This window comes from Microtus ochrogaster, unplaced genomic scaffold (genome assembly GCF_000317375.1).
Source record: "Microtus ochrogaster isolate Prairie Vole_2 unplaced genomic scaffold, MicOch1.0 UNK34, whole genome shotgun sequence".
NCBI lineage: Eukaryota > Metazoa > Chordata > Mammalia > Rodentia > Cricetidae > Microtus > Microtus ochrogaster.
Window position 1 is genome coordinate 3,925,805 of NW_004949132.1, and position 25,256 is coordinate 3,951,060.

At 39.9% G+C, this 25,256-nt stretch overlaps 1 protein-coding gene across 1 annotated transcript in view; it reads left to right on the forward strand.

The window, feature by feature from the left end:
- The window catches only part of Trpc5 (transient receptor potential cation channel subfamily C member 5), a gene marked incomplete at its 3' end in the record, with an annotated part of 211,928 nt that overhangs the window by 147,161 nt on the left and 39,511 nt on the right, over positions 1 to 25,256 (forward strand). The gene's annotated exons all lie outside the window — the stretch shown is intronic.

Below are 25,256 nucleotides of genomic sequence, written 5' to 3' on the forward strand. Positions count from 1 at the left end.
GTTTTCTTTAAGTGGGCACTTAGTGCTATGAACTTTCCTCTTAGCACTGCTTTCATCGTGTCCCAAAGGTTTGAGTATGTTGTCTCTTTATTTTCATTAAATTCAAGGAAGACTGTAATTTCTTTCTTAATCTCTTCCTTGACCCAGGTGTGGTTCCTTAGTTAACTGTTCAGTTTCCATGAGTTTGTCGGCTTTCTGTGGGTAGTATAGTTGTTGCCTTCTAACTTTAATCCGTGGTGGTCAGATAAGACATGTGTGGACACTGATATTTTTTTTTGTATCTGTGGAGGTTTCCTTTCCTGTGGAGTACGTGGTCAATTTTCGAGAAGGTTCCATGAGCTGCAGAGAAGAAGGTATATTCTTTCCTATTTGGGTGGAATGTTCTATAGATGTGAAGACAACTTTCATTCACTATATTCTGCTCAGGGTTTCCCCTCACCCAACTCCTCCCAGATCATCCCTATCTCCCCCTTACCCAATCCCACACCTTCTTGCTCTCTTTAGAGAAAATAAACAGATACACAAACAAAAACAATGAAAAATTAAAAACAAAAAGCACAAGAAACACACACACACAAAAAAAAAACAAATAAAAATACAAAATCAGAAACCATAATACACAAACAAAATGCCCAAACAAAGCAATATGAGACAAAAAGTCTACAGATTCACTACCATTTTATGTTGGCTATGTACTACTGAGCATCGGGACTGCCCTTAAGTGTGGTAGAGCCCAGTGGGACTCTATTGGAGAAACACAGTTTTTCCTTTGCAATTAGAAGGTCAATTGGAGATAGCATCTTGATTAGGGATGGGAGTTCATGTCCATTTCCTCCTCTTAATGCTGAAGCCCCACCTGGCTTCCACTTGTGCAGACCCTGTGCAACGTGTCGCAATCTCTGCAAATTCATATCAGCATTAGTCCTGTTGGGTCTGGAAGACATTTTCCTAAGCATCATCCATCCCCCTGACTCTTCCATCTGCCTCTTTTTCCACATCGCTTCTTGAGCCCCAAGTCAGATTCAATGAAGACATCCCATTTAGGACTGAGTGCTCCAAAATATCTCATTCTCCATACATTGTCCAGTTGTGGGTCTCTGTGTTAGTTTTCATTTACTGCATGGAGAAGTTTTTCTGATGATGACTGAGCAAGACACTAATCAGAATGTTATTAGGAGTCATTTTATTGCTATAAATCCTTTAACAGAATAATAGCATTTGTTTTCGCCACTAGACCCATGGCTTATCTAGTCTCAGGTTCTTAGCCACCCACGCAGTGTCAGGCATCATTTTCATCTTCTGGAGTGGGCCTTAAATCCAAGCAGAGACTGCTTGGTTACTCTCAGAACCTTTGTGTTACAATTTCACCAGCATATCATACAGACAGATCATGACTGTAGACTGCAGGTTTTTGTAGCTGGGTTGGTGTTTACCTTACTCCCCTGGTAACATGCAGAGTACCTTCCAGTACCAATTCAAATATAAGAAAAGCAGTCATTCTGCTCAAAGCCAACCAAAGTTCTTCAGTGCTTAAGGAACCCTGCATGATTTGACCTGTTATCATCTGATTTCATTCGCTAGCTCTTTCTCTTGCTCAACCAACTCTAGCCATTCTCACTTCCTTGGGTTCTTGTTTTGTTTAGGTGCAATAGATGGAACCTAGAGCCTTATATATGATAGGTAAATGCTCCACCTGTAAACTATATCCAGAGGACATTGATGAATAATTTTTGTTGTTTTTATTGTTATTGTTGCTGCTGATTTGTAATTCTAGGAATTGAAAACAGGGCTACTTCCATGCTAGGAAGATCCTCCACCATTGAGCGTCTCACTCACTCACCACACTCAATTGTTTCAAGAATTGTGTAGCTCAAGTGTTTCGTTAAGTGATTCTCATCTAGGTAGCTGCAAGGCTAGCTCTTCATTATCCTTTAGATTTGCATTCCAATAACAATTTATGAGACAGACACCCCCTTTTCTTCCTACCATCATGCTATTCTTCAGGACTCTTCTTGGCATTATCATCACCTGACAGACATATATGTGCTGCCTCTGTCACCTTCTATTAAAGGGACTTTATTTGTTGTTTTCACTTGTGAGCCTCTGGTGCCTACAGTAGTTTTCAGAACATGGTAGGCTTTCCGTAAATAATTTCTGAATGAATAGAGAAGAAATAGTAGTAGAATGCTAAACCTGGAAACATTGTCTTGTTCATCTCTTAATTTTATTGTGAAAGTGACAAATAAAAAGTTATCTGTCAAGGTTCAATGTGCAACTTGTATAGCAGAGCGAAGAAACACACAATGTCTGACTTTGAATTGATTATTATATCCAGGACACTGAAATTAAATTATTCTACTATTAAATCCATTCTGAATGAAGTCTATGGCATCCTCCTCACCACTGTGAGTTATGTTCCTTGTATCTAACCTAAATCCTACATCCTTTTTACATGTTATTTTATGTGTATTGGTGTTTTTCCTGATGAATGTGCACTACAGACATGCACTGTCCATAGGGGCCAGGAGAGGGAGACGGAGCCCCTGGTACTGGAGTTAAAGACAGTTGTGAGTCATAAGTAGCTCTTCGATAAGAGGACCAGATTCTCTAAGAGCAGTGAGTGTTCTTAGCCACTAAGCCATCCCTCCAGCTCCAAATCCAACATCGTACAAACTAAAACATATTCTCTAGTTCAGTTCTTGGAGGGGCACTCTAAATATATACAAACCTTACAAATAGTATTTTTTATACTTTCTCTAAATAAAACTGAAAGCAAGATTTTGGTCTCCGTGGTGCCCTAAAAGATATCAACATCATAAAATACATGTGTAATTCCATGACAGGGGTCTAGGAGCATATGATTAGAAGGGCGTGTAAGTGACAATATCACTGATTCCACAGCAGTGACATCTGGGCAGAAGACTACTAAAAGCATGTACTCTAATAAGGAAACACATTTGTAAAGTTTAAAAGCCAAGTCCATTAAGTTTGCAGTCAGCTTCTCCTGGCATTTAATTAGAGTCCTTCACTTATGATGCAGAAGTATTTGTAGTTCAGATTGTTTGCTAACCAGGTAGCCTTCCTTCCACTGAAAATGGTAAGGGAGTACCTAGTGGAGAGCCCTGGCTTCACCTTGGTGTCTTTATCTTTCTGGCTTCCCTGTGTAAAGAATGATTTTTCTCCTCGTTAAATATCTTACTAAAGTCAGAGTGTCATTATTTCTATTTGTAAACCAGGGAGTGATACAAGGTAAGCATGCAGTTTCTAGTGTCGATAGTAAGGTTTTCTGGGTAATTGCTTGTCTGATCAGGGGATAGTGATTTATGGATCCTGGAATTTAGATGGAAGAAAATGAGTGAAGCTAAACTTTAGTGGAAGTTGTTATTTGGCTATTGCTACTACTGTTTTACTTAAACAATCCAGGAGCAATGCTGAATGAAAGGATTCCTCTGCTGGAGTCATTCCTAGATAATTCATTTATCTTCAAGATTAGAGGATACATCAGGCAGAAGTGGATGGCCTGATAAAATCCCGAACTAGCACTCAGTGCTAAGTTCTTTCCTTTCAACCTGGCTGAAATAGTTTTTCACAGACGGGTTGCATTGCAACCCGTGGACTGAGAAGCTAAGCTTGAAGCCACCCTAATGCCTAGAGGCAATAAATGTCAAGATAGGAAAGCTTTATCACTATTTAGGGAACTATAGCAAGTGGCTTAACTTTATTCTAGAAATTCACGATTACAAAGCACTCTAGAATTAACATTGGGGAGCTTCTTATTGAAGGTGAATATAACACTGATGAAGTAATGCAATAGCACCTAGTTCTTGGTACAGATACCATTTCCTCTACCACTCCACTTCCTATTTGGCCACTTCATTAGCCTGACTTCTCACCCAGCACAAGTCAGAAACCATAACATTATTTCTAAGGACTGACCAGATATTTGTAGTGATCAGAAACTTCCTTTGTTGAAATTTTATTGATTTTTATTGAGCTCTACATTTTTCTCTGCTCTCCTCCCTACCTCTCCCCTCCCCTTCAACCCTCTCCCAATGTCCCCATGCTCCCAATTTACTCAGGAGACCTTGTCTTTTTCTACTTTCCATGTACATTGGATCTATATACGTCTCTTTTAGGGTCCTCATTGTTGTCTATGCTCTCTGAAATTGTGATTTGTAGGCTGGTTTTCTTTGCTTTATGTTTAAAAACCACTTATGAGTGAGTACATGTGATAATTGTCTTTCTGAGTCTGGGTTACCTCACTCAAAATGATGTTTTCTAGCTCCATCCATTTTCTTGCAAAATTCAAGATGTTGTTATTTTTTCTACTGTGTAGTACTCCATTTTCCTTATCCATTAGTCAGTTAAGGGCCATTTAGGTGGTTTCCAGGTTCTGGCTATGACAAACAATGTTGCTATGAATGATTGAACATCCTTTGGATATATATACAAAAGTGGTATTACTGGGTCTTGAGGAAAGTTGTTTCCTAATTTTCTGAGAAATTGCCACACTGATATCCAAAGGGCTTGTACCAGCTTGCATTCCCACCAGCAATGCAGAAGTCTTCCCTTTACCCCATAACCTCTCTAGCATAAGTTGTCATCAGTGTTTTTGATCTTGGCCATTTTTACAGGTGTAAGATGGAATCTCAGAGTTGTCTTGATTTGCATTTCTCTGATGACTAAAGATGTTGAGCATTTCCTTAAGTGTCTTTCAGCAATTTTCAATTCCTCTGTTGAGAGTTCTCTGTTTAGGTCTGTACTCCATTTTTTATTGGATTATTTGTTCTTTTAATGACCAATTTCTTGAATTTTTTTGTATAATTTGGAGATCAGACCTCTGTCTGATGTAGGGTTGGTGAAGAACTTTTCCCATTCTGTAGGCTGTTGTTTTGTCTTTTGACCATGCCCTTTGCTTTACATAAAGAAACTTCCTTGTCTTTTCTCCTCCTTTCCTTCTCCTCCTCGTTCCTACCTCTGTCCCTCTGCTTTTATTCTAAGACAGCGTTTCTCTAGCTAGCCCAGGCTGGTCTTGAACCTGCAATCTCCTGCCTGCTTCTGTGTTCTAAGTACTGTGATTACTGGCATGCATCAATATATCTGCTAAGAAAACATTCCTTTAAAAGAGTTCTATAATGGCAGAGGGTAGAGTCTGAGGGTGTTAAATTTGATGGGAAAAATGAAGTGTGCTTGTTCATACAAGTTCAAAAGGATAATCTCACAATAGAGGAGAAACTGAGGAACATGTCATAAGAGGCAGGGGTAAACAGGTAGGAATGTCATTAAAAAGGGTTAATCATCCACTATAAGATAAGACCATGTCATCTCTGAAGACACCTCAAACCGATTTTGCAATGTGTTTATCACCTGTCACACATGACCATGATGAGCAAACTTGGGTGGTGTTTCCATGTTTGCTCCTGCAATTCTTAGGGAGCAAGAAGCAAATTACTCAACCTCGCTATAGCTTCACCTCTTCCCATTGAAAAGTTGAAAGATAGTGCTAAATGATCTCAAAAGAATGCTATAAGAACAGGAGCAGAACTGCACATTACTCTAAGTGTATTTGATAAACTCCCAATAAAGAGGTCTGACTGGCATAATTGGCTTAGTAAAGGAGCAAGAGGGCAAAGCCACATTAAATAAAAAACCTTCTTGGGAGTTCACTAAAATCCTATACACAGAACCTCTAGCATTCTAGGGAATGTCTGTTTGCTGGTAGTATACTTAATTACAGAATCATTAGGATTTAATGAAAACAGTGGCAGTCTATTCTTTATAAACAGAAATAATTTTAAAGATTTGTGATAAATAAGAATGAAGCCTAATCCATTAGGGAAAATTAAAACTACAAGTGTTTCTGTAGGAGGAAGTGCAACCTCAAGTGTTAAAAGCTTAATGCAAGTCTACTGCATAAAAATCAGCATTGAGAGCACTTAGAAAAAGGAATACTAGTAGGGAAAGGGGAAAAATGAGAGAGGAGATAAAACAAGTTAATGAAACATGAATAGAAGCCCTCAAGTGCGTTTTTAGAAACAGGATTAACAAGGAGGGACAGGAACCTCACCAGGAATGAGACCCTAGATGCAATAGAAGGCAACCTAGAGCTGGAATAAAAAAAAAATCTGCAATTCAAATCCCCTGATTTTAAATGGCTTAATCCAGCTGCTACTCCACAAACCCCAGATTCAGAAAGACAAGTAAATCAAACACAGGTAAGAACTGCAGGCTTTCAGAACTGTTCGCCCTGAAAAGCCAGCGTCAGGAAGGTACTTTGTTCACACAATGTACCTGCTGACATGAGAAGATAATATGCCAATGGAAGGCTTATCTTTTTTTATCAAGTGATCAGCAGAATCTCAGACTTTCTTAGTAGTGGATCTTAAAATGATTAACTTTACTGGCTTCTGGTGTACGGAGCTGGGGCCCTTCTATCCAATGCTTGCAAAGCTGCCCCATTTTGCGAAGGCCAGCAAAATGGGTAGTTATTTCAGCAACTCCTGCTGCAAACCATAGGGCTACAAACACCTTGCCTTCTGGGAAGATTCATCAGAGGATTGTCTCCTTTAACAGCATTTTTCAACGTGTAGACCCATTCCATTCACAATGAGAACCTGCAGAAGAGACAGGCTAAGCTGTCAGTGTGCGCATGCTCGGGCTGTGCCCGCCCCACTTCTCCGCCTTAGCTGCTTCCATAGCAAGAGGAAGCCCTTCTCTCTCATACATTCATATGTGCTCTCGTGGCCTTTGTGTAAGATATGTTGAAAACGGTATGAACTGAGAAATCTCCAACTTCTGCCTACCCACCAACCCAAAAACTTCATTTGAAGAAATTAAACTGGGTGAGTTCAAGGCCAAGCTGGCTAACTCGGCAAGACTGTGTCGGGGTTGGGAAATCGACTCAGTGCCCTGGCTCTCCCACCCCACCCCCACCACACACACAATAAAAGATCAAAACTGGGCTGGGGTTATAGTTCTGCCGTGGGTATCTGCCTAACATTCCCAAGACCCTGACTTCCAGACCCAGGATCAGGAATAAAAGAGAGGAGAGTAAAAAGGGAGGAAAAGAAGAAAGAGATAAAGGAATGGGGAAGGGATTGAATTCTTTTTTTTATTGAATTTTATTATTCAATTAAGGATCTCCGCCTCCCTTCCCCCCCGCCACCGCCTCCCATCTCCCTCCCCCTTCCCTGATCAGTCCCTCTCCCTCATCAGCTTGAAGAGCCATCAGGGTTCCCTGACCTGTGGGAAGTCCAAGGACCGCCCACCTCCATCCAGGTTTAGTAAGTTGAGCATCCAAACTGCCTAGGCTCCCCCAAAGCCAGTATGTGCAGTAGGATCAAAAACCCATTGCCATTGTTCTTGAGTTCTCAGTAGTCCTCATTGTCCGCTATGTAAGTCCGGTTTTATCCCATGCTTTTTCAGACCCAGGCTAGCTGGTCTTAGTGAATTACCGAAGGATCATCCCCATTGTCTCAGTGTGTGGGTGTACCCCTCGCGGTCCTGAGTTCCTTGCTCATGCTCCCCCTCCTTCTGCTCCTGATTTGGACCTTGAGATTCCTGTCCAGTGCAAAACACCAATGATAGCCTCTGCTGGAGAGGGTGTGGAGAAAGGGGTACACTCATCCATTGCTGGTGGGAATGAAAACTCGTGCAACCACTTTGGAAAGCAGTGTGGCGGTTCCTCAGGAAATTCGGGATCAACCTACCCCTGGACCCAACAATACCACTCTTGGGAATATACCCAAGAGAAGCCCTATCATACAACAAAAGTATATGCTCAACTATGTTCATAGCAGCATTGTTTGTAATAGCCAGAACCTGGAAACAACCTAGATGCCCTTCAATGGAAGAATGGATGAAGAAAGTATGGAATATATACATATTAGAGTATTACTCAGCAGTAAAAAACAAGGAATTCTTGAAGTTTGCGTACAAATGGATGGAAATAGAAAACACTATCCTGAGTGAGGTAAGCCAGACCCAAAAAGAGGAACATGGGATGTACTCACTCATATTTGGTTTCTAGCCATAAATAAAGGAAAGTGAGCTTATAATTCGCGATCCTAGAGAAGCTAATTAGAAGGTGAATCCAAAGACAAACATATAGGCATCCTCCTGAATATTAACCTTCATCAGGCGATGAAAGGAAACAGAGACCCACATTGGAGCACTGGACAGGAATCTCAAGGTCCAAATCAGGGATTGAATTCTTACAGAGACTTCTTGTTGTAATTCCCAGAAAGATTTAGCACAAATAGTTTGCTCCTAATTTAATCTAATGAACTGACATTTGACAATAATGTAACCGGATAAGACCTTCTAAGACATGGCGACACTAAAATACATTACAGAAAATAGAGGCGTGCACTGATCCACAGCAGACCGAGAGCAAATATGCGCAATAAAGCGTGCACACAAGCACACTGCTGATTATGCAACTAACGCCCGTTGGTGCAAAATACAATTTCCTAATGCACACAGGAGATTATGAAGATGAATAAACAAGAAGGAAGGCCGAGCAAATAGGAGGATCTAAAATGCAGCAGGAGAAAAAGGTAATTGCAGAGCGATGTTTTCACCTGTAGTGGTGTGTTTAGGTAAATTCTTTATGATCATAACAGAGGCAGAACAAATCAAATGGCGAGTCTCTGTGGTAAAGAATGCTGAATGAATGAGAGATCATTTACAGATTTAACAAGTCATTCTCATGGCATCTCACATGAAAAGCCACGGGCCACTTGTAAAATGGAATTCTCCTTGCAGTTCCCAGTGCCTCCTACACGGTTCCTGAAGACTCCACACTGAGTTCTAGTCCCACTCTCAAGAGAACAAAAAAAAATCATAAAGACAGTTTAGGCATCTAAATGAATTCCTAATCTAGCATAAATTGTTTTAGTTTGCAACTCAAAGGGAAGAAATGTGAACGGCTCTAAGCATCCATAAAAATGTGAATGGCCAAGCATATCACCGTGCCGAGGTTCTCACAAACCAGGTTTGCTCAACTTAAAATGTTTGCCTGGTGTGACGTCCAGCTGTCAAGAGAAAGCAATTCAAAGGCTATTACCCAGCTGATAAGCCAGGGGGAAGGAGCCATGCAGACTTTTTCCTGCAGTACCCTTCCTGGGTGACAATAAAACAGGTCTTCATGGATGATATATTGTATACAGAAGCCCTGGTCAGAATCAGGTTTAGCATAATGTGCAATGCTGCTGATGCTTGGACGCATGTCACTGTCTGTCTTGGGCTATCCGCTGAGGACCTTGGCTCCTGTTGCAGCAATGAGTCTCAAGGCAGTGAAGAACAGTCGACCACCAGTATGTTTTCCACAAGCACTGTTTGCTTAACAAGACAAGTGCTTGGAATGTTGGTCTTAAAAGTAGGATTAGGAGGGCCCACCCGCGGCAACCTCTGGAATTTCCATTGCGCCCTACCAAACAAGGCTCTTTTATACAGACAGACCTCCTTCTCAGAGTCTCTTCACTCTTGCTTACAGAGTCAGGAAGCATGATAGGCTTGTACAATGATAAGGAGATTTCAATCAAGCTGCCAGAACATTCCAGTTCTGCAACAGAGCCACTGGCTAATAAGTCTATTTCACCATTAACCAATGGAGTCTCCTAAGTGATGGTTGGATACAGGAGACAAGCCTCTCCTCCTTCCAGTTCCTCTGTGAAATTAAGTCTACTCTCTTCTGTTTCTGATGTTAAGTTCCCTCCTGGTTGGCCGCCTCTGAAGATTTCTTTTGCTGCTTATGTTTTTTTTTTTTCTTTCCCGATAAAAAGTTGTCTTAGCCCTCTTAGAAACAATTTCAGGGAGACTTAGGAAGCAAATTCATGAATTGAGGATTGTCAGACTTTGCCATCCTTTGCCTTTTGTGTCTGGGTTTGTACTGATACTTTATTCACAACATATCTGACTCAGAGGACTAAACCTCATTTTTTTAGTGAATTCTTCTTCCCTTCTGCATCACCAAATAAGTTTGCCCTAGATGTGTCTTTTTGTGGATCTGAAACTTTATTGTCGCGTAGCAAACTTTCAAGCTTACTAAAGCTGGATCATGCTGTCCAGTGGTCTGTTTATCTCGAGGCTTAGGATCCAGGCTGAGCTGCAACACACTGGACATCCTCACCCAACACAGTCACTCATACGATCACTAGGGAGATATGCTCACATCCTCCTAAGCACACGGGCTCTGTCAGAATACTAGTGCAGTGGGAAAAGAGCAGCCACTTCTCCAGGCAAGAGAGCACTGCTCAGCTGGGGACCCAAAGCCTATCAGCTGAAGACTCCACAGCATCTTCAGGAGGAGGCTTAACTCCACCTGCACCTTTAAGGTCCAAGAGGCATCCTCAGAGGCCTGCACAACATCCCTTTAGAGGATGTGGGCACCACATGACAGTCTGCTGGTCACCCACACGGGATTCCATCTTGCCAGGAGTTTCAGAGCTCAAGAGACAGTTGGAGCTTGGCTGCCAAAACCGGCAGTCTATTCTTATGTCACTGCAATCCACTTAAGATGTGTTAACCTCTAACCTCTGAAAGACTTATAAGACACCCCAATGCTGCTCTGATGGAACAGAACCTTGGCAGAGTATGAACTAAAACCCACGACAATTCTGTACCAACTGTCAGTTGTTCAGAATTCTCACATGTATGTTTGGGGCCTCTGTGGGGTCTCAAGTTTGTGAATGTTACCACAGAGGAAGCTGGACTTCTTCCTTATACACCTGGCTCCCTTTGCTGCCCTTTTCTGATGAAAGAAAAGCTAGCCTCATATGTAATGAGCCCTCCAAGAGCTCGCCACAGTATTTCCAGGCCCACTTTTCTTCCGTCTTTGAGGTCTTTATTAAGTATTAACAGAAAATGGAAGGAAAAACTAAGTATGTTTAATTTTGAAGCCCTTTCCCTTTGAAGACCTCCCTTGGCTTAGCGCTGGTCTGTGCTGCTAAGCCATTGCTGCAGAGCGAAAGAGCACCCTGAAGCTGGATGGTATCTCCATACACGTGTCGTTCAGATAGAGGCATATGTTTCACAAGTGACTAAAATGTCATCATTGCATTTAAAATACTTTGCCTTTGCAAGTTTCAAATTGGGACACATTTGACTTCAGAGAAATAAGGACAAGCGAGACATCTGACTTCAGTTTCTTGATTCTGTCATAATCAGTACCTAGCTGGCTTCTGTTTCTGGGTGGAGACAGTATCCCACACCCCTTGTGGGGAATATAGAGGAAGAAAACCACAACAGGCAGTAGCAGCAGTTAAAAGGGAATGTAGCTTTCTTTCTCCATCCCTAACCACACAAGCTCCTGATCCTTTAAGACTTAGTCTGTCCTGACAAAAACAGAAGGCATCAAGGCATGGCATTTGAAATCTGAGATAGCAGTGTTGACAATACATCTAAAAGTGATGAGAGGGGAGGAAAGATGCACAAAGAGAGCAAGAGGGAGGGAGGGATGAGGGTAGAGGGAGAGGGGGAGGCAGTGAGAGAGAGGGAAAGAAAGATTGTGAGGTAGGAACACTGTTGCTTTATTCCCACTCAAACTGTGATAAAGGAACACACACATATACAATATACCCACAAGTCTATTGGTTCTTTTTGCATAACTTTGACAAAAAAATCACCTCAGAAAACAAGGGAGGAAGGATTTGCTTTGACTCAAGTTTTCAGAGGCTGCAGTCCACAGTTGTTGGCTCCATGTGCTCGGGCAAAATGTGCTGTTGAAGTCTGCGACCTAGTAGCTTCTCAACTTCAGGAAAGATGGCATTCAGGAGAAAAAGGACTAAGAAGATGAAACTTTCCATGTCAGGCCTCCTGTGATGTAGTTTTTCCAGCTATGTCCTATTTCCTGCCATTTCCACCACCACTTACCAAAACAGAATCTCCAGTTAGAGGCAATGTATTCAGCAGGTGATCCTTTGGGGAACATTTCATATTTGAGTATAATGAGGAAAGGTAATGCATGATCAGAGTAGAGAAAACTTTTGCTTGTCAATAACTGTGATTCAAGAAAAACTTGTATATAGCTGAATAATGTCAACAGGATAGATAACAGTTCAATCACAGAATGGCTTAAGTAACTTTTTTCTACCCATCAAAAATTACGTGTTCTTTCTCTCAAAAGAATAAACCAGAAAAACCATCAAGACAAACAAATAAAACTAAACAATGAAGGTGGAGGAGCAGGGATGTGGGAACAATCTGGGGGTAGTTGGAGGAAGGGAAAGACTATGATCATAATATAGAGAAAATTTTAAAGAAAAAATAAGTTATTTAAACACACACCACAGTTACATGTTCTTCAAGTGGATTTTATTTTATCAGTGAAACATTCATCTAATCTTAGCCACTGTATGCTGAAAATCAGCTGCTTTCTTGATATGTGCTGTCACGGCCACCAGAGATGTTTAACGTTCACATTTCTGCTGAGGAAGCAAATATTTCTACAATGTGTCCCACTGAGACATCCAAGGGAAGTTAAGCTTCTTGGCGTCCTTCAGGCTCATGAGGCTTCCCTCAGAGACTTCCTCACTCTAGTCAAGTCTTATTCCAGAGACACAAATTTACAGTTCCATGAACATTTTACAAGAAAAGCCCTTTGGAAATATCTCAGATAGGAATTAAATCCCCAAATCCTGTTTACAAAATTGTTCCCAGTGTGTCTCTGGCAGTACCAACAAGTACAAAAGTTTCCTGCAGGGTGGACATAGAAGGGCTGGGAAATGAGAGTAACTGGAGAGCATGATGTGAAATTCCCAAAGAATCAGTAAAAATGAGTTTTTAAAAATGTTTATTGCCACTACCAGTGCCATTGTAGTTTTGGCTCATATCTTCCCCTCATGGAGTTTCCATCATGAAAATCAATGATATATCCACGCTTCCTTTACATGATAACTGAATATAATACCATCATGGCCTGTTAAAGCAATCACCATTATGACCTCCCCATTTCTCTGTTGCCCCAACCTTCCCCTATCCTCCAGCAAAAACGCTTCAATTTCAGGTAGTAACTCTTACTCCTATTCTCACAAAATGACACTTGTTATCCAAGATCAAGAGCCAGTCTTGTAGCCAGGTGGTTACACACTTCCTTAATTGCAACACTCAGGAGGCAGAGGCAGGCGGATCTCTGAGTTTGAGGCCAGCCTGGTCTACAGAGTGAGTTTCAGGAAAGCCAGGGCTACACAGAGAAATCCTGTCCCAAAATCAATCAAACAAACAAACAAATAATAAAGAACCAGTCCTGTTCCTGGTCTTGAGGACTCTCAGAACTAGAGATAATCAGAGCTCAGCAGGACAACATCTAGTCTCCCAAGCTTCTGGTCCCTTCAGAGTTTCATATAGTGAGAGGATAATCTTGAACTCTTGATCTGATCCTCTTGTCTCTTCTTCCCACATTCTAGGAATACAGGCATGAACCATCACATAGACATTAGTCTCTTTTGAATCTTATGTTTTGGTAACAATGCCTGAGTCCTTACCTTGATAGTGTGTGATCAAATTTCTATCTTATTTATTCATGTGTGTGTTTCTTTATTAATTGTTTCTACTCCATTCAATGTACTGAATGACAGGAAATTTTAGCCTCACCCAGTGGAATATCTAATGCAATGGTTTAAATATGCCTCTCCCCAAATTTTATGTGTTGGAAACTTAATCTTTGGAATCATCTATTAATGATATTTAAAAGGCACGATCCTTGGGAAGTGGTTGAGTCATAAGGGATCTAGGCTCACCAATGGATTGACCTGTACATGGATTGATAGATTAATGGGTTTATTATAGAGGCAAATGTTTTGTTTGCTTTGTTATAGAAGCAAACTCTTTCTGACTTGCTTGTTCTGTCTGCACAGATGTCATATCTTTCTCAATCTTATGCAGGAAAAAGGCCCTGTGTGATGTTTGCTGGTGTTGGCTTCATGCACTCGGATTTTTCAGCTTCTAGAATTATGAGACAAATACAACTATTTCTAAATTACCATGGTTTTCAGTTATAGCAACTGAAAATGGACTAAGACAATGCTATAGAAAAGGGAGACCATTACTAACAAGGAATACCTGAGAATGTAGATGTAGCTTTGGGATAGGGTCATGGGCAGAAGCTGGAAGAATGTGAAGATCCAGACTGGAAAAAAAAAGAATTATATTACTACAGACAGAGCATTAAGGTTAGTTCTTGTAAAGGCTCAGAAAACAAGAATGAGAAAGTTCTGTAACTCCCTAGAGATTAAGTACTGATGAACCACTAAGGGTTAGAACCATCAGAGAGATCTCCCAATGAAAGTAATGTCAACACAAATGTGGAATACAAACTTACAGAAATATGGAAAGAAAATGCTATTCTGATAAGGTCCTAGATGGAACTGGGGGGAAATATTGGAAACTGGAGTGAAGGCCGTGTTTATTATTGATTTTTAAAAATTGTGTATCATGGACTGGGACAATATGGAATGTAGACTTTAAGAGCAATGAGCAATGAATGAGGCTGAAAGGAGAAAGTTCTAAGCAATAAAGCATTCCAGTTAGTGAATGACTACATTATGTGAGTTCATGAAAATTTTAATTAATTTTTTGGCAACTTTATACAGCTATATAATGCATTCTGACTGCTCTTTCCCCCATCCTCTCATATCTATCTCCCTCTGATCCTTCCATTGACACCAGTCCCTTTCTTAGGTTCATGACTTTTGGTTTTGTTGTGTAACCCATTTAGTTTAACCAGGACCACCTAGTTAAATCTGACCATTGGATTAGCACTATCCGCTGGAGCCTGGTGGAGTCACCAGTGGGTACACAGCTCAATTCAATGACTGTAGTGATATTTCATTTGTCTTCTAATAAATAAAGCTTGCCTGGAGATCAGAATGCAAAAAAGCCACATAAGTCAGCCATATAGGCCAGGGAGTGGTGCCTGGGCCAGTGTGTAGCCCTGGCTGTCTTGGAACTAGATCTGTAGACCAGACTGGCCTCGAACTCACAAAGATCCACCTACCTCTACCTCCCAAGTGTTGGGATAAAAGGCATGCACCACCACCATGCAGCTTCTATGGCTAATTAGTGTGGCTGCTGGGATTAAAGGTGTGTGCCAACACTGCCTGGCCTGTATGGCTGACTAATATGGCTGTTTTGCATTTTAGTCTTCAGTCAAGCTTTATTAAAATACAAATAAAATATCACTACAAATGACTTTCCCTCTCTTTGATCTACTACTAGTAAATATGTAGCAGCGAGAGGTAGAGACCCCAAGCCTCTCCTTCATCCATGCCTGACTGTTGACAGGCCCGTTCTTATACAGACTCAATGCATATAGGCCTTCACAGATGCCAAGTTTGTGATTGCAATGGATGTATCCTGCACAGAGCATGCCATTTCCAAGCCATTCTTCTAACATCTGGTTCTAACATTCCTTCTGCCCTCTCTTTCACACAGTGTTCCCTGGACCTTATTGGAGATGGTGTAAATGTCTTGCTTAGGGCTGATCACTCATCCACCACTTACTCTTAGCACCTTTTTATAGCCACGAGTATGTGCATTCATTAAGGTTCACTGAGAAGAAAGACTTCACTGATTAAGGCTATGATTATCTTCTGTCTATGGGTATAGATGTAATTATTTAGAATGCAGTTTGATGCTGTATCCATTTAACTTAATGACAGTATTCAGTTTCTCCCTGAGACCTATAACCTCCCATGCCATGGGTTTTTGACTTCCTGTACAGAACCAAATATAAACTCCTTCCTTTATAATGGACTCCAAATACAATCAGAATAGCCTCGTAACAGTAATACCAGTACTACAGAAATGGGTATAGCTTACCTGGCAGGGTGGTTTCTTGGTTCATACTGTTAACAGCTAGAAAAGACCATTGGGGCCGTATATCTTCCCCAGCACCTTCTGGAACTACAAAGGAAGCCTCCTGCTCAGTTTCAGTTTGACTTCTCTATCTTGCGACTAAGATGTGTGCTGTTTTCAGCATTAGGGTCCTATCATGTAGTTCTTATGGACAATCAAGAGGAATGGAAAGAATGTGTAATGCTTGTGAGGGAGAGCTCTAGGCCTTCCCTGAGCAACAACTCACAAGGAGGTAGTCTACCTCTAGCACTGAGACTCTTGTTTAATAACCCACAGCTTCGAAGAACAGCTTTTTCCAGCCTCCGTGGCTACTTTTAACTGCTTGCAGTGAAATGGAATAGCAAAGAAATAACTTAAAATAGAACTTATAATTAAAAGGGAAACAGAGCAGAAAGATTTAGAAAATTTGCAGCCCAGCCATGTGGTAGAGACTAAAAGAACATTTCGAAAGAAGAAACCAAGAGTGTAACTGAGCAACTGTCTGATGGAGACATTAATACAAATAGGACAGAGGGATCATCAAAATAAAGGAAGAAAAGCACATTAGGCATTTCAGAAATCTTGAAGTCTGCCCCTCCCATTCCAGGTTAAAAGTTCCAGGGGACAGAATGGTTTTACTTGACCTTATTCAAGACATTTAACTTGTCTTCAGCTAAGTTTTCTCAAATGTAACATGAAGACATTATTATACCTAAAGCCACTGACATGTCCATATGCTCATTGCCCAAGACTGCCTCAAGTAGTGAATCGAAATGTGACTGCAATGCCTCTTATCCTTCTTAGCTAAAAGTCAAGTAGGACAAAGGGTGGCTCAACCTCCTGCTGTAAAAGAGCAAGCTGTACTTGGCAACGTCTACCGTGTGCTAATTTTGCCAGTGCACACAATACAATGGACAGAGACATGGAGACTTCCATCTGGATTTCAAAGCATATTACAGACAACCTGGAAAAGCAGTCAGAGAATTGTTGCATGTTCAGAGTCATTACAGATATCCCTGATTAGATAAATATTGAACAGAAGTGTGCGGTTAGATTCTCCATGAAGACAGTGCTTACTGGACCTGAAGTAAGGCTGCCAAGGAGACCCTAGAACTGTAGGGCTGCCAGGGTGCAACTCCAAACTGGTAGAACTATAGTGAGGAGTGACTTTCCAAGGCCTTGAGAGTCTAAAACCAATATGTCTAAGAAGGAGTGTGTGGAGTCAATAGTGATTTTTCTAGTGTTTAAGACTGATTTGTCCTGTGGAGCTTGAGACGTGTGGGACTGGTTAACTACTTTCTTCTCAATTATTTCTCCCCTCTGAAACGGGACTATCTGACAGATAGTAATAGATTATTTTATTTTGTTTTCTTTTTCATTGCTTTTGAGAGTGATTGTGAGAACACTATAGTTTTATAACTTTCCTTCCACACAATATGAACCAAATAGTTCATTTTGTTTATCCTCCAAGCTCTTCTAAGCCTGAATTGGAATACCTTGTGATAATATCCATCTTCCAACTATATGGCTTTAAGCTGCCTAAGCAAAATAGAGGCTCCTAGTTCCTCTATTCCCACAAAAAGCTCCTCTTTCCACTCATTTCTTATTTGATTTTGCTGGCAAGCATGTTCTTAGGAAGATCTGTAGCTAAAAACACTTGTAAAATAATATATGGTTATTTATATTGAATCCTACCATATAGCTGATGGCAAACTGGTTACCATGTACCACCATGGTCTTTTGTCTGTACCAGAGTTCTCCACCATAACCAGAAGCCATATTTATGTTAGCTAAACTAACATTACTCATGTGATGATTAGTCATGTGAACAAATAATCAGTTTGTCACTAGAGGGCTGAGAAGGAATAGATACCGTCCTCTGTCCAACAAAGAATCTACAAAGAGATTTAATTTTTAAAAAATCACGTAAAGCCCTGTGGAAAATGAACCCAGAACCATGGCCTCCCTGAAAGACTGTTTACATCAAACTCAGCTCCAGCCCCTCCAGCAATGGTAACTAAAGCCCAAGTCACACTGGCAAAATAGGGTTTCATTCTTTTGTAAAGTACAAGAAATATATTGGTGAGACTTTCACTCCTGAAATAGTCCCCATCACAAGTTTCCTGGGTTCAAATTCTGACCTCATTACTTTCTAGTAGTGTGACCTTGTTCAAGACATTTAACTTGTCTTCAGCTAAGTTTTCTCAAATGTAACATGAAGACATTATTATACCTAAAGCCAAGAGTAATCATGAAGACTAAATTGTATTCTTCAGCATGTTCATTGTATGCTCGTACTCACTAAATAGTAACCATTAGTGTCAGGCTTATCCTTGCTAAGGTGATGCTTGCCACTATTATGTATGCTAATGATCTGTTTTAACTTTCTTTTTTGAATTAATTAATAGTGTTTTATTTATGTACACACATAAGTGCACAACTGTATATGTGTATATGGGGTGTATGTGCCATGTAGAGGAGACATGCTGATCTCTGGTGTCTTCTTTATCATTCTTCACCTTAGTTTTTGAGACAAGGTCTCTCCATGAGTCAGTTAGGCTAAGTTGGCTGGCCAGTGAAGTTCAAGGAACTTCCGGACTTGGCCCCACCAGCACTGTGGTTCCAGGTACATGTCACTATGAACAGCTTTTTACATGGGCACTAGCTATGCAAATTCAGTTCCTCGTGTTTCCACAGAAACTGTTTATTCCCACTGAGCCATCTTTCCAGGCCCATATTATTGATTTTTATTTAGCTTTTTAAAAATCAGGTGAGTTCTGTAGCTTTTTCCTTGCTGTGGTTTGAATATAGGGCACACTCTCTCTAGTCCCATATGTTAGAAGATTGACCCTAAAATGGTATTTTGGGGAGGTTCTGTGGACCTTTAAGTGATAAGGCTTAATTGGAGTTCCTTACATGATTGGATATACACTTTAAAAGGATTGTGGCATCACAGCCAGCACTCTCTATCTCTCCTGCTCCAATATGAACTCATGCCATTGCCATCTGCCACCTTCTCCAGGGGCCAAACCAATTTACCATCTGACCACGGGTTTGAACCTCCAAACTATCAGCTAAATCTTTCCCCTTTGTGAATGGATTATCTCCTATAGTTTTGTAGTAACATGAAGCTCAGTGATGTACTCCTGTTTTGTTCATTGTAGTTGTCCGAGCTAAATTATTAACCCAAATTATTACATACACTAGCCTTAATATCAGCTGACATGATCCAGCAAATTTGAATTCTTATGGCTTTGTTTTTTCAAGTCTGGAAAACAGATTCTTCCCCATCTGATGCCAATGCCTGTCTCCAAAGTAGCTCATACATCACAACTACTAGCTATCTACCCTTCTGTGTAGGCAGCAAAGAATAGTAATGGATGTGATTAGATATTGGTGTTCTCTATTTCTGTGTAATACAGAAAAATGAAATATCATTTCTAATAGTTTCTGTAAAAGGCTGAACATTGATTTTCTCTGATATATTTGGACGGGGGAGGAGAGACGTAGCAGATGGAAAGGGAGGATTGCAATTTCAATCAATCTAGACATAAGGCAGGAGATTAATTTCCAACATGATGCTATCAGGATACTTCTTTGAGGAAATGGCCATCAGAGAGAATGAGTCTGAACAGATGGTGCTGTGGGTATGAATGAAGTGGCTACTGAAATGGGTCTTCCTATTAGTTGCAAATAGGTAGTTCAAATTTCAGAAGGCTGTGGTAAATTCTACCAAGAATGTCTATCTAAGTCAGAAAACGTAAGGTCCAGAAAATTGCCAAGCAGTCTATTCAGGGTTGAGGTTAAAGGAAGTTGATTTACGCTTGGGTCCCTTATGAACAGAAGCTCTATAAAAGCTTGAGCTACTCTTAAAAGTGAGGAGACTGTGCCATCACCTATCCCTCTGCGCCATCCTTTGTCAATAAAATTTAAGAAAAATATAAGGAAGGTGATTTTCTCTCACTCTGTTCACTGCACTGCTTGGATAAGCTCTTAGCTGAGCAATCCTATCCTATGCTGACTAATCTAGAAGGGTCCCAAGGTATAATCCTTAGTTTTCAACAAGGATTTCTTGGGGGATGGTAGGAACAAACTCAGTAGGGTCTAAATGCAAAACCTCAGAGAGAGGCAGGCAATGTAACTTCTTTAGTGGCCATGTCCTTAGCACACATCATTGTAAATTCTCAAATTCAATCAAGTCAGCTGATGTACCAGGTTTCTTGCAGATAATATAAGCCAAATTTAATTTATTAGCCTGATGATTTCCCTCTCTTCTTCCAAAATCCCTGCCAGCTTCTTTTTTATTTCATTAAAAAAAAAAAGATATGGCTTTAAACTGGAAGCCTAAGATCATTCGGCTTGATTTAATAGTTCAAAGAGAAGGCAAGTTAGGTAAGAAGATAATAAAATTGAATTTTGCATTTGACCTCTATTTAAACAAAAACGGCAGTTACAGAATATTTAAAAGGTCAACAATAAAGTCTGATCCTCACATAAATTTAAAATGAAGATATGTCAAAAAGTTTATCTTATAAATTAACAAGAAAATGTGTAAACAGGACTTTGCAAATTGTGGCACATAAACAAAATCCTGTGGTCATCACCTGCTTTTTCAAATAGTATTCTGTTGGAGCACAGTTGTATCCAATCATTCAAAGCATTGCCTGTGGCAATTTTGGTCCTACAATGGCAGCATTGTAAGGTCCCACAATGTTTAAATACTCAGTCTCTGGTCTTTGAAGAGAAAAAAAAATGTTTTAGACTGCCAAGAATGTGGAAATAAATTCATAGGCGTATGCAGCGGATCAATTATCTGCACAATTAAATGTGTCCCACCAGAGAAGAAATATTTGCATTGTAATGTATAGAGCAGTATGTTTTTTTTAATTAAAGGCAAAAACAACCCAAAAAAATGTAGTAGGTAGGACTTCCAATTTCCTGCTTTGCACATTGCAAAGTTGTTCTCAACTTTCTTTGCCAATTGCTAAAGAACCATTACAGGTAGCAAAGTTTATCTATAAATGAGAAGGATAAATACTCTATGGTAAAGTGTAAGGCCTTGGGAAAGGCTACAGTTACTCTTTAAGACAACTAACAGTTCAGTTCTGGAAAACTGCAGCTTTCACACAAGACCCAGGGGTTCTTTCTGGATGTTATCAATTAAATATAAATAACCTCTATCAGAGATGATCCAGATATGTTTTGTCAATAATTAATGTTTAATGACTTGATATTGACTTTTCCCCCCGAAGACTAGCTGATCAGTCAGTAACTTATAAGGATACAAAGGTCTAAGGACATCCATGAAATTTTTATTAACTTTAGATAATAAGACTTGCACAGAAATACACTAAAATATAACAACAGTTCCAAGAAGACAGTACTGGTGATGCTCACTAAAGCACAAATAATAAAAGCCCAGAGACAGATATTAGGGTTCAGGCTAAAGATCAGAAAAACAAAGCAGCCAAGTCACTAGAAAGCTATTACCTCTACGAAATTTTTAGACTGAAAGAGAGCAAGTTCCTGGCTCATCCCTCCTCTTATTCCTCTCTAGTGCTAGGATTAAAGACATACAGCCACCACTTCCTGGCCTCTGTGACTAACTAAAGTGGCTGCTGGGATTAAAGGTGTGTGCCACCATTGCCTGGCCTGTATGGATGACTGGTATGGCTGTTTTGCATTCTGATCTTTAGGCAAGCTTTAGTTATTAAAATAAAAATGAAATATTACTACATTTCCCCTTTTCTCTAAAATAAAAAGGAGACTATAACTAACATAAGAAAAATTATAAACAGTTAATACAATAACTATATATAATATATACAGGAGATAACTATACCAACAATGTCTAGTCCATTTGCATTTGACAATTTCAGAGAAAATACTTTCTATATATCATATCTTGATGAGTCCAAAGTCTTGCACCTAATTTACTTTCTATCATAACTTGCTTTCTGCATCTGGTAAACAAGGAAAACTCAACTATCTAGTTTTCCATTCCCTCAGAAACCCAAGAAGGAAATAATATTAGCTGAATAAGCAGTAAATGCTAGCAAGCAACTTCCAAAAAAAATGTGAGAAATGACAGAAACAGCTGACTGCCTGGACAGTCACCCAAAGTTCTTCTGCAACGTTGGCACATCCATCTTCATCCTACAGGCCTAGCATTTTGGACAGATCTTCCTTTCTGTGGAGCAGAAAATTCTGAAGGGCTCTCCTTCCTTGTCTTGAGAAAATTTGGCAGTCACTTATTTTTGTGTCCTGATTGTCCAATTAGGACAGCATACTGTCAGAAGTCAAGGCAAGGGCATTTTCTTCCCTGATGGCTTACTTTTGCCACAAAGAAAAGTAAACTCCATGTGGAGTTTCTGTGATGTCCATTATCTTCTCTGAAGTAAATCGGTGCTGCCAGGAGCAGACATATCTCATTGTCGTTTAAAAAAAGAACTGATGTTATTTAAAAAATCTTTTTAATTCATTTTTATATTAAAACATCTTAAATGCCGTATTTTGTAGATCTCTGAAGTGTTCAAAGATAATCTATCTAAAATATATCCTTATTTGACCTTGAAAGCATTCTTTTTTCTTTTTTTGGCATAATTTTTTTTATTGAGAAAAGGAAAAAAAAACAAGTTTCCGCCTCCTCCCAGCCTCCCACCTCCCTCCCCCTCCTCCCACCCTTCTCCCCCTCCTCCCACCCTTCTCCCCCTCCCTCTCCAGTCCAAAGAGCAGTCAGGGTGCCCTGCCCTGTGGTAAGTCTTAGGTCCTAAGACCTAAGACTTGAAAGCATTCTTAATATGACAAGTTCGATTATAGTAGGTGATCAACTACTAACATGCATTTCCTTATTATTCTAAACAATTGATAATAATTTTCAAGGGTAAGAAATCTGCATTACTTTGTTAAATGAGTTGTATAGGTACAATACTTTGAACACGAGTTGAAATGCATGTACAGTATGTTCTAAACAATTAATCTCAAATTTGTGTCAGTATATAAAACTGTATATAATATACAAAATTCCAATCTAATGTAAAACATTAAAAACTAGTAGTTGCTTTTTAAAAGGAGATTCAATAATCTAACTTTTTATTTCATCATATCTATATCCTCCTTTTTTTCTTTTCAGAGTAGATTCAATAACCTACCCTTTTATCTTATTATATTTATATCCCCTTTTTTTCTTTTCAAAGCAAGAACTCTATCTCTGACCTTCTTTGTTCAACTTTCCTCCTGACTGTAACAAATCACAATGTGTAAGCAAACCTCCTAAACAATAACAAATATCCATAACCCATTGAATGATCAAAAACCACACACCCTCAATAATGTTATAAATCCATCATTAGATTAATTCTTTAATTATTTCAGAGCCTTCATGACCTAGCTCTCTAGAAACACCATCATAGATATCCAAAGATGTGCTTTACTAAATTCCTGGACTTTCCAGTCTGATCACCCAGAGAAAACTATCCAACAGGTTGACACCAACTCCACCTTCTCCCAACCACTTGCGATAATGACGAAGTTTGGAAAATGTCTTCTGCCTAGAGAAAGGACAGATCTTCCAGATATGAGCTCTTTTCTTCCTGGACAGACGATGACAACCTGCTCATTTTCCATCTCTCCCTACTCCATGGCCTTACAGCAGTTGTATTTATGTTCATGGCCCACTCAGACCTATTTCTTCCGAAGCCTGTAGGCTTATGTTAATTTCTGAGATTATTCTTTCCTGTGTCCAATTTACTTTATGAGCAGAGTTGTTCACGTCCCCTGGTTTTGTTTGTAGCTTCTCTTTCCCAATGTTTTCCAATGCTTACTCACTTCTCTAGCCTAGCAATGACTGACAGCCTTCAGAGGCCGATGCAGCTACTCAGTGAGGAAAGTGGGGTTTCTTGCAGTCTGTTCCCCTTAATTTTCCTCCCTCTCCCCCTTTTATTGCCACATCCCTGTTTTAGAAATCCCTTATACAAAGTGAATTTAAAAAATAAAAGGAAAGAAAGGAGGTAAAAATGATGAAAATCAGTATCTCATGCTTTTGTAAGGTCACCAGTAACTGTAGATTGTTATTGTTGTAGTCTTTAAAAGATAGAAAGAGAGTGTTGATTAAAACAATATTTTTCTATTTAATGAGACTCCCAACTGTCTTCCTCCCCATTGAAAGTGAGTTGTGACACTATATACTTCTTTTCCTCAAATGTAATCAGATCAGTATTTCCCCCATCTGCTGGAATGCTACCCATGCTTTACACACTCAGATTTTTCTTCCAAAAACCTTCCCCTCACTGTCTCTGTTCTCCTCAATCTTCTGGTTCTTATGTGAGTCTAGGGAGCTCCCTGGGCTTCCATTTTATTTTCATTTTTGAGACAGAATCTCCTGTATTGCTAGTGTCATTGACCTGTATAGATATAGCAAAGGATGTCCTTGAATTTCTGATGTTCCTGCTTCCATCTCCAAGGTGCTAAGATTAAAGGTATTCTCAACATTGTCCAGTTTCTATGGTCCAGGTCACCGAAACAAAGACTTTGTGCATGTTAGACAAACAGTCTACTAACCCAACTGTGACTCCAGACCCTCTTGCTTTCTTTATTCGCCTGAAAACAAAGTCCCCGAAGATTTATTTTCAAGTTGGAAGACTGCTCTAACTCATTTATTAGGGTCTATGCTCTTCTCTAGGTGTGATCCGGAATACATAATGTACTCCAGCTATAGATACCATTTCCACCAACATCACATTCTAGACAACAGTTTTAACAAATGTCCCTTGTCTTTAGCAATGCTGCCTGAAGCATGGAATTCCTCATTTACAATATTACTTCTCCCTAACAATACCTAATTCTTTCTACCTTCCTGGACTTGGAAGAAATTGAATTAATCCTCTAAAGTCCTGTATGCATGCAAAGTCAATACCATTTGTAAGAGTCTTTTCTGTTGCAATTATGGCTTTATTTAGTTGCATGGTCTTCAAAATGATTGCTTGTCTTTGGTCTTTGAAGTCAATATTTCAGCAGTTTCAACAGCTCAATTAAAGCTAAACATGAAACACTATAAACCGTTAGGACTTTATGATCTTCAGCCAGAAGACCACAAGCAAGATCTTCTCCTTCTTTGCTTTCCTTGTTCTATTAGATAAAACTGGACATATCATGATAGCCTAATTTTAAGAACGGACCTTGACAATTTCACTACCTGGGTTGAATTTTGGCCCTCCTACTACTACTACGTAATCTTAGGTGTATCCATTAGCCTCTCACAGCTTCTTCCCATGGGAAGAATACCTACCAACTAGGTGCTGTGAATATTCCATAAGTAAATGCAAGGAAAGTGCTTAGGGAAGTGCCACACAGCAGCCCACAAACATTACCTGTTTGGGTAAGAAGTCACAAGAGACTAGAAATTTCAGTTTCTGAATTACCAA